The sequence below is a fragment of the Galeopterus variegatus genome, unplaced genomic scaffold, assembly GCF_000696425.1.
Source record: "Galeopterus variegatus unplaced genomic scaffold, G_variegatus-3.0.2 Scaffold33, whole genome shotgun sequence".
NCBI lineage: Eukaryota > Metazoa > Chordata > Mammalia > Dermoptera > Cynocephalidae > Galeopterus > Galeopterus variegatus.
The window spans coordinates 645,562-655,034 of NW_007726144.1; the positions used below are offsets into that span (position 1 = coordinate 645,562).

The 9,473-nt window shown below is 55.2% G+C and overlaps 1 protein-coding gene across 2 annotated transcripts in view; it reads left to right on the forward strand.

The window, feature by feature from the left end:
• The first annotated feature begins 252 nt into the window (after positions 1-252).
• Positions 253-9,473, forward strand: part of MEF2D (myocyte enhancer factor 2D) — a 34,403-nt gene continuing 25,182 nt past the window's right edge. For both annotated transcript variants that reach the window (XM_008570557.1, XM_008570549.1), the window contains exon 1: positions 253-413. The gene's annotated coding sequence lies outside the window, so the exon portion shown is untranslated. The remainder of the gene's footprint in view (positions 414-9,473) is intronic.

Genomic DNA, 9,473 nt, shown 5'->3' on the forward strand with positions numbered 1-9,473 from the left:
TGCCCCACCGCCCCCACGGGCTCCTCCCATTGGCCCCCCGCCTGTCCATCATCTACATCCCCCCCCACCCCTCAAGCTAGGCTGAGCTGTGCCTACGTCGGCCTCGACTCCCGGGGGTTGGAGGAGTTACCTTTGGAGCCCGAAAGGAGGAAGGAAGCAAAATATCAACAACAGCAGAGGCGGCTCGGGCGCTCGGCCCCAGTCCCCCGCTTGCCTGCCGTCCGCCTGCCGGCCCCCGCGCCCACAACGGGGGCCCAGGCCCCCCGGCGCCGCCCAGGGCCCGCGCGGACTCCAGTCTCATTTATTATACCCCCCGCCCGAAGCTGCGGCTTCCCGGTGTTGAAGATCCCCGGGACGAGGGGTGAGGGCTACCCGCTCCCAGCCGTGACACCCTTTTTCCCCCAGCGGGGCTGGTGAGTAGAGAAAAATAATGCGCCTGCCACTTTAAGGGTCCCCCTCCCCCACCCGGTCCTGGGGTTGGGGTGGAGGGTGGTCTAAGACCGTCCCCCTGAGGGATGGGATGGGGTAGCCCCCTGGGCTGGGAGGAACTCGCGGAGCGGGCCGTGTTTTCGTGTGGCGCTGGTGGGGGATTACATAGGTGACTGTGTTAGGGAGTCGGCTGTGGGGGACAAGTGGAGTGGGCTGTAATTCCCTTGGCTGAGTACGGGGTGGGGACCGGCGGGTTGGGGGCGCGCCGGCCCGTTTATGTCCAGGGGTTACGATGGCCTCCGAGCGGCCTGGGAAGGGGCGCCATCCTCAGAGGGGTCTCCGGTGACAGCCGGGAACGACTGACATTTTAACAGCCGGTCCTCCCTCCCTGTCCCTCCTCTTGCCGCCTGTTCCCTCCTCCTTGGCCCGAAATGGTGCAGAAGGGGACCTGGGAGAGCGGCGGGAGGGTGGGGGCGGGGGGAGCCGCAGCTGTTTGGGAAGCGGGGGAGGGAGGGGGGATGTTGTTCAGATGACACCGGGGTGGTGGGTTGGGGTGTGTGAGTGAGTGTGTCTCCGGGCCCGGTGTTTGCCGGGTGGCTGTGGAGTTGGGACGCGGAGTCGCCACGGAGGTGGGCATGCAGGACCCTTCCTTGGGATCTCCTAGCCCCGGTTCCGAGACCCCCTGATCTGGTTTGTCAGTAACCCCAGCTGGAGAAACCCCCCCCCAGAAGTTTGCAGCTGTTCAACATCTGGGCAAGAGCTCCCCAGTCACTCCACCTATGGCAGGCTGAACTGGACGGGGAGTGGGGATCTAGGGAGTGTTGGGGGCTTTAGGGAGGGAGGGCCATGCAAACTAAGGTGCATTTAATCTCCCATTCCAATGCCAGCCCCCTTTCTATCAGGTTTGGGTCTTACAGGGATAGGGGAAAGGGGCCCCCTCCCCCTAGTGATTCATGCCAACCTCTCAGCAGCCTTTTGAGGTCTCCCCATGAAAAGAGGGCTCCTGGGTATGGGTACACTTGGAGCCACCGTCTGGGCTATCCCAAGTTCGTCTGGGTGTGAGGCTTTCTCTGCCTCCCCTTATAAGATGCATTGTTGATGGGTTGGGGGAGGGTACGGTGGGTGGGTCCTGTGTCCCCCTTTCCTGTGCCCAGTCCCCCCATTGGAGTTTTCCTCAGAGGGCTGGTTTCTTTGGTTGGGAGGGGGCCCTTATCCACTCCTCCCTCCATCCCCCCAGTGGGTCTCCACAGCAATTCAGGGGTGAGCCTGGACTATGAGAAGTTTGCCGTCTGGGGCGGTGACCTTGGACTGCTCTAGCTTGGAGATAGGAGGGAAGCCCAAGCCAGCATGAGATTGGGTGTTTTGGAGTTAGGGAGCTGTCTATCCCTAACTCCATTACCAACCTCCAACAGGGATGTCTTAGTAGTGGAGGAGAGCATTGAAAAGCACATGTTAGTGTTCGTAGATGTCCACCCTCCCGTGGCCACCAGGTCACACCCGCCCCAGGACTTAGCCTGCCTGTCCCAGCTCCCACGGTCTGCCTGGGAATGAATTTCCTTCCTGCAGTTTCCCAGTGTGTTGGGCAGGAGATGGGGGTGGGGTGGGATCAGTGTGGGAGTGGCTGAGGACCTGTTTATATGGGGTGATCAGGGGACACTGGAGCTTATATGTAGCTCCTTTCCACTTGCCTAAGCACAGACATTTGGGACCTTGGGTCTCAGTGATCATACTCTCTTTGTTGTAACTCCCCTGCCCCCCCAACACACCCCGCATGTGTTTCGTGTGTGTGTGTGTGTGTGTGTATGTATGTACATGCATGTACGTTTGTAAAGGGAGGGGTCTCTGGTTTCTCTGGCAAAGGGAGGAGTTTTCACTCATATTCCTGTAGAGATCAGAGAGGTTGAGCTTTTTACCTGAAATCGCATAGCAAATCTGTGTCAGAGCTTTAGTCCTTTCACTCTTTCAGGCACAGCTTCATAATAGGGAGAGACTTCAGGAAAGAAGACATACAGTCGTTGCTCTTGGAGGCCCTGGTTCAAGGGGAGAAGTAGGACCCAGTCAGAGAGCATCATAACCCTTGTGTTGGGGGATGGGCGTGGGGAGTTGGATTGGAGCTTCTGTCTGCTGTACCCAGTGCCTGAAACAGGGAAGTGGAGGAATTGGAAGGGTGGCAAGTGCTGCCCATTGTCCATCCCACTCTGTGCCTGGTGCCCCTAGGCTGGGGGGCCTGGGCTTCTCATCTCTGCCCCTTTTGGCTTCTGGCTCTTCTCATAGGCTGGGAGATATGATAGTCTTTCTGACTGCTGTTATATAATCTCTCCCCAGCAGAGTTTTTTTTAAATCTTCCCTGGGTCTTTCCTGGGAGGTGTGATGGGAAGAAGAAGGCAGAGGGAGACTCCCCAGGTTGGGGGCTAGAGCAAGGAGCAGCAGCAAGGAGGCTGGTAGGGGGTGCCCTGGCCCTTGAGGGGGACTGGGAAGAGGAAGCCTTGGGGTTAAGCCCTCACTGATTGTGGTCCAGCCCTTCCCACCCTTCTCCTCTGATCCTGCCTTGGGAAGGTCCCTGTGCTGTGGGTGTCCCTGGCTTTTATACCCCCAGAGAGGCCTGGACCTCTGCCCATCCTGTCAACCTTCTCTTCCTGGCCATCTGGGCCCCCTGCCCTCCCTAGTTGGCACTGGGTCTAGACTCTCAGTGCTTAGCCTGCTGTGGACCCTTGTTGGACACTTTTCCACCCACCTGTGTACCTCCATGGGGGCAAGGGGAGTACAGGGACAAATGTTGGGTCCCACATTTCCCTCCTTGTATTTGAGCCAGGCTCCCTGCTTCTCTGCCTTTCTAGTCCGGAGAATGGTGGCCTTACTGAAGAAGAGGAATTGATGGGGTGTGTATAAAACAGGTCTTGACCTCTTGGACACGAGTTGTAGTTGGTGTTCACCCAGGTTCTGTAAGTGGGTATGAGGCTCAGATGTGGACCTAGAACCTATCATCAAGCGTCAGATTCTGGCACTTGTGGCACTGTGGTGGCAGGGTTCTCCACACCCCCTTGGGACCATGGCTGTGACTCTCCAGGCTCTCTGAGGCCAACTGGTTTGAGGCAATTATCTCCCTTTTACAGGGAAGGAGGAGATGGTGGCAGGGCCGGCACAGCCGCAGCATCACTGTAATCGCTGGTGGCTTTTATGAGCCAGTCATGGGGCCGGAGTCTGGCTAACCGTCTGTCCTTCTGTCCTTCTGTCCCAGTTTGGTGACTGACTCATGGAGCGAGAGGATGCTATTAGGTGCTAAGAGCTCTGTTCTAGAAGCTGGATGTATGGCTGTGTTGTGGTTGATGTCGTCCTATCTGTCCATGATTACAGCAGGCAGGATGGAGCTTAGACTTCAGGAAGAACTTCCCAGTAGAGCTAGGTTGTGGAGAGAGAGCTCTAACTTGGCCTGAAAAAGGAGATCTCAGAGCCCTTTCTTCTCCGGTGGCTGTGCAGAAAGGCCTTGACCTTTGGCCTAGTGGGGTTGGTGCTCACATTTGGCTCCTGGAATACTTATTTTCTCTTCTTTCCCCCTTCCTGGGGCTGAAGGTATTCTGAGGAGAGTTTGTCCTGGAGCTGTGGGAGAGCTAGCCTTTGGGCACCTTTCCCTCAGTAGGGGAGGCTGGGCTGGATGGGGGTCTTGTGTAGACTGGCATGCCAAGAAGCACCTGGTAGGTCTGCAGCATCTAGTGGCACACATGTGTGAAGGTCTGCAGCACATATACACTGGTCTGTAGACACCCACAGAGCAGCTGCTGCCCTGTGGGGGTTGGGGGTAGTGAATGACAAAGATGATTAAAGGATTGGAGAGTGGGGATGGGGTGAGGGGACCGGAGGCAAGAAGGCGAAGGGCATGGCAAGAGCTCTGAAGACAGAAGAGTTAACTGGAGCAGGAGGGATTGAGGTTAGACCACAGATGGGCAGACAGAGCTCTGTCTGCAAAATAAAGAGCATGGTTTGTGAGTTGAGGAGTCCTGGCTGACTTCCATCCCTACTTCTTATCCCTTCTCCCCTATCTATCCCTCTCTGTGGTCTTGGCCCAGCGTGCCTCTGCCCCTCATACTGTGTGTGCTTGGGTAAGTCACTCCTCAGATTTCCAGATGTACGGGAGTTTCGCCTTTCGGTGAACAGAACATCTGGGTGTTTTGGTGGTTTGTTACTAGTCTCTGTTGTCCTCCCCACTCACACTGATGAGCAAGGACATTCTGAGGTATGAAGGCTGCATCTGAATCCTCAGGCATTTGGGGGGCAGATCCTTGGCCTCGTTGACCCCCAAGGCCCTCCACTTCTGACTTTCTTTCTCCTGAGGCCAAGGCCACAACTTCCCCTTACTGGGAGCCAAGCCATGCTTCTGGCCAGCCCGGGCTGGTGTGCAGACGGGGATGTGTTCATTGACTCTGCACAAGACCCTGACAATGCGGGGCAGTTGTGCCTGCCATCTCATCTCTCTCCTTTCTGCTGTAGGCCAGGAGGGGAGGGATTTGTCTGAAGCTGTGGCCTGCCACTGGCCACACCCAGGCGGGACCATATTTACTCATTTAAACTTACCCTCCCAGGAGGCTCTGGGCTCTAGGCCTGGTCACTGACCTTGGCTTGGTGCCTTTGGCCACTCCCCTAGAGTTGGGCAGACCAGGAAAGCATGTAGGAGGTTTTTTTGCCCTCTTGGTCAAGGGAGCCTAACCCTCAGGCATTACCCCAATCACCCAATTTTCCAATATACTTTGGAGACCAAAAACTAAAACTATTGAAGTCCCTGGAGGCTGGAGGAAGAAAACATTTATTTGTTGTGTCCCTGTGTGCCAAACTCTATGCTGGGCATGTAATATATGAAGACTACTTATTTCTCTCCAAAACTGTTTTTCACCAGTGGGGAAACTGAGGCTCAGAAATTTAAGTGACCTACTCAAGCTTTCCCAGTTATGAAGTGTTGTTAAGGGATTTTGTCTGAGGTGGAAGGAGGGATCTTGCCCTGCAGGAGGGGCAATGGAAAGGAGGTCCAAAGAGACCTGAAAGAAGGAAGAGAAGAAATTGCAGGGAAGAGTAAACCTGGTCAAGGCCTTTCTGCAGAGCCACTGGAGAAGAAAGGGCTCTGAGATCTCCTTTTTCAGGCCAAGTTAGAGCTCTCTCTCCACAACCTAGCTCTACTGGGAAGTTCTTCCTGAAGTCTAAGCTCCATCCTGCCTGCTGTAATCATGGACAGATAGGACGACATCAACCACAACACAGCCATACATCCAGCTTCTACTGGCAGGGTTTGCTGGAAAGTTGAGGGGGGATATTGCTTTGATTCCCTGAAAAGGTATTGTCTTCTGATGTGAGTGTCATGGGAGAAAGCCCCCGAAGCAAGGGTATGAGAGCAGGGACAAGTGACACTCAGAGACCCCTCCTGGTCCCCATTAGTACCACCTTGAGCTGCTGCACAGGATGGGTGAGGAGAGAGGCTGCAATGGGAAGGCTTAGACCACAAGAGCCTGGGCTTGTCTGAAGGCAGAGGCATAGCCAACATTCTCAGGCCTAGAGTTGGGGAATCTGTCCTGGAAGCAGTGTGCTCTAACTCCCAGATGGAGGGAGACCCCTCCCCTGCTCTCAGTCCAGGTTGTGAGGGGAAGCAGTGTGCTAAGCAGTCAGCCTACCTCTGTCACTTATTCATGGTGACCTTGGGCAAGTCCCTGACCATCTCTGAGTTGATTTCCATATCTGTGAAAGGGAGATGAGGTATCTGTCTCACATGGGAAGGGAAGGGAAGAAGGTTCAGTGGGAAAGCATGTGAAGACTGCTCAGAAAGTGGTTGCACTTGTCTTCCATACCTTCAGCCCCAGCCTGGCCCGGGACTTGCCTAGAAGTGGGGGCGGGGGCGGGAAGTGCCTCTGGTGTCCAGGTAGGGACTGAGGAGGCCTGGAGGTCCCCTCAGGTTTAGTTTGACCCTGGGATGAGCCCTGGGGAGAGCCCAGCCCTGCTCTTCCCATCCAGCTGTCTCCTTGTCTCAGAACCTGCCCCTCCACGCTTCACCCCATGAGTCTTACTGGATCTGTCTGGCTGCATGCTTGCTTATTCCTCACGATTTCCTTGCCCCCAGCCCCACCAGCAAATACCTGGGGTTGAGGATTAGGTGAAAAAAGGATGAAAGAGAGTCCATCACAAGTCTAAAGGGAAAAGGCATGGCAGGAGGATGGGGTAAGCGGGGATGAGGGCCATGGAGTCAAGGGGCTTGACAGATTGCCTCAAACCTCAAATTTTTCCCTTTGCAGTATGCATAGGTTATGTGTTTAGTGAGGGATGATGGTTGGGGGTAGGCCAGGATGGGCTGATCTTGAAGGGGGTGCTTCCTATCACTTCTCTCCTTGACCTCTGAGCCCCTTTCTTCCAGCCCCCACTTCTGCTTGCCTGTATGCTGACTCCCCGTAACCCCATGGCAGGCCCATGGGGCCCATGCTGGCTGGGTGGGGACAGGTGTCCTGGCCCAGCTGCTCCCTCTTGTCTCTCCCACCTGTCAGCCAGGGGGTGGGGAGCTGAGGGGGTGGGAGAGAGAGGAACCCCTTGGCCCCCTCGCCTGTTCCTAGGGGTGGGGCCCTGGTTGTAAAGTATAGCAAAGGGATTGAGAGTAGACAACAGGCAGGACTTCCCCCTCAGAGGAAGAATAGGTCCAGATCACAAGAATGGCAGGGAAATCTTGGTAGGCAGAGTCCTTGCTGGCAGAAATCAGAAGGGTCTTTGCACAGTGTTCTCATGAAAGGGTGAGAAACCAGGTATTGGTGAGTGGCACAAATCTGGACACATGTATTTGCATAGCCTTGTGCAAGTACTGTTCCCCACCCCCCACCCGCCAGGGCCCCCCTCCATCTGGCTGGGCATCTTAGCCTCACCTGGCACCTTTCCTGAAAGCAGCAAGCTAATCCTGTAAGAGCTGCCTGGCTGGCCGCCTCAGCAGGCCCACACATCCACGATGGCTGTCCTCCCTCCCCTGCCAGGGGCTTAGAGGACTGTCCTTTGAGTCAGAAGGAGACCCAGCCATTGCCCTGAATGGCCCCTTTAAATCCTTGGTGGCTTCTTGAGGTCATGATGTCTCTAGGAGGATTTGCTTTCCCTGATTGGATTGGCCTCTTTCAGGTCCCCTGTCATAACTGTAGGTGAACACTTCATATTCTGACCCTTCACCTCCCCTTCCTTTAAAATTGGTGCTGTCCAGTCTGAAGGCCCAGGCCTTAGGTCCTCGCCCCTCTTTCCTTGCCCTCATGTCCCAGCAACCAGAGCGCATACCCTCTTCAGCCAGAGAAGTCCTGTCTCTTTGCTGTGGATGAGAAGAAAGGATCTTGCTGTTTTAAACAAGGGGACAAACCACTGCCCTGGAAGAGAGTGCCCTTCTGAGACTGTCAACTGCCTGCCTCTCTCCATTTTTTCCTCATTAGCCTACTCTTCCTTTGGCCAGGGGCCCATGCTCATCATTACCTCTTGCCCTCATTTCCATGGGAAGTCCCTCCCCTGATCTAACCATCAGCCCACCCGCTGCAATGACAGGCCAGCCAGACCCAGCACTGGTGGCATTATGCTTATCCCAACGGCTTTCAAGCTGACCCGCCCTCAGGGCCCCAGCTGCCACTTTCACTTCTGTCTCCTGAGACCCCAGAGGGAAGTTGGGTGGGGAGGTGGAAGGTGACACACTAACCGTCCCAACCGCCCCCACCTCTCCTCAATCGAGGCTTCTGATAGCCAGGGGCCCCCATCTACCACACTTGTCTAGATGACTGAAATGGACTTAGGTTGCAGTAGAAGGATTGGCTACACTGGGAAGGATGGCAGTTAGATAGCAGGAAGGACTTCCCAGGATAGGGGACCATGGCTGAGATTCCTTGTTTCAGAGGGCATGGCTAGAAGTGTAGATACTATAACTAGACAAATGGAGGTCAGACCTCCAGGTAGGTAAGGGACTGACTGCTAGCTCCCATTGGTTTGAGTACAATGCTGGGGCCTCCACACCTGTCACCAGCTGCCCATGCTTGGTTGGTTGGCTTCTGACAAAATAAATTTGAGCTCCAGAGACTACTTTGAGTCCAGGGACTCACCGTGAGAAGTCCGCTCTGTAGTCTTGCATCTATCTTCCGAGCTGCACTAGGCTATTTCCTCTCATTCTGCACTCTGTGGGTGGGTTTTAGAAATGGGGATAGAAATAGAAGTAAAGGACAGCTCACCCTCATCCTACTGCTGCTGCCCCAACCTTGGCACTAAAGAGGCAAATGGGATTCTTTTCCTGGGGAACCCCCAGGCAGTGGCATATCCCCCCCACTTTACCCCACGAGTCTTACCAAATTCTTCTAGCTGCAGTGCTTGCTTATTCCTCATGATTTCATCACCACCCCCAATCCCTGCATGGACAAGAGTAGAGGACCCAGCTGGACGAAGAGCTCTAGACTGTATCAACCCGGTGGGTATCTATAAATTTCGGAAGGCTTTCTGAAGGAGAAAGATGGGACCAGAGGCCTGGGGTGCCAAGAACTCCACCTGAGGTCTGTAAGTGCCTAGGGATCCTGGTGGGGGGTGGCCCAGAACCTGGAATGGGAAGTTGAGCCTGAAGGAATAAGGTCAGAGACAGTATGCAAATCCCCATGCAAATGAGTGGTAGTGAGTCATTGCTGCTTGCTAGGCCTGTTGGGGTGGAGCATGAAGCATGGCTCAGGCTTGGGTTCCAGAACTGGCCCCACCAGCAACCATGACAGTGACCTTGGGCTAGTCACTGCTCAACAACCAGAAGCAATGGGCCGGCCCGGTGGCACACTGCGCTAGTGCGCCGCTTGAGAAGCGCAGTGGCGCTCCCTCTGAGGGTTTGGATCCCACATACAAACCGGTTCCCGCTCACTGGCTGAGCGAGGCGCGGGGGCAACACTGAGGGTTGCCGGTCCCGGTCCAGTATGGGGGCGACACTGAGGGTTGCGATCCGTTGCCGGACATGGAAAAAGGACAAAAGACAAAATAAATAAATAAATAAATAAATAAATAAAGATGACCGGTAAGGGGATCTTAACCCTTGA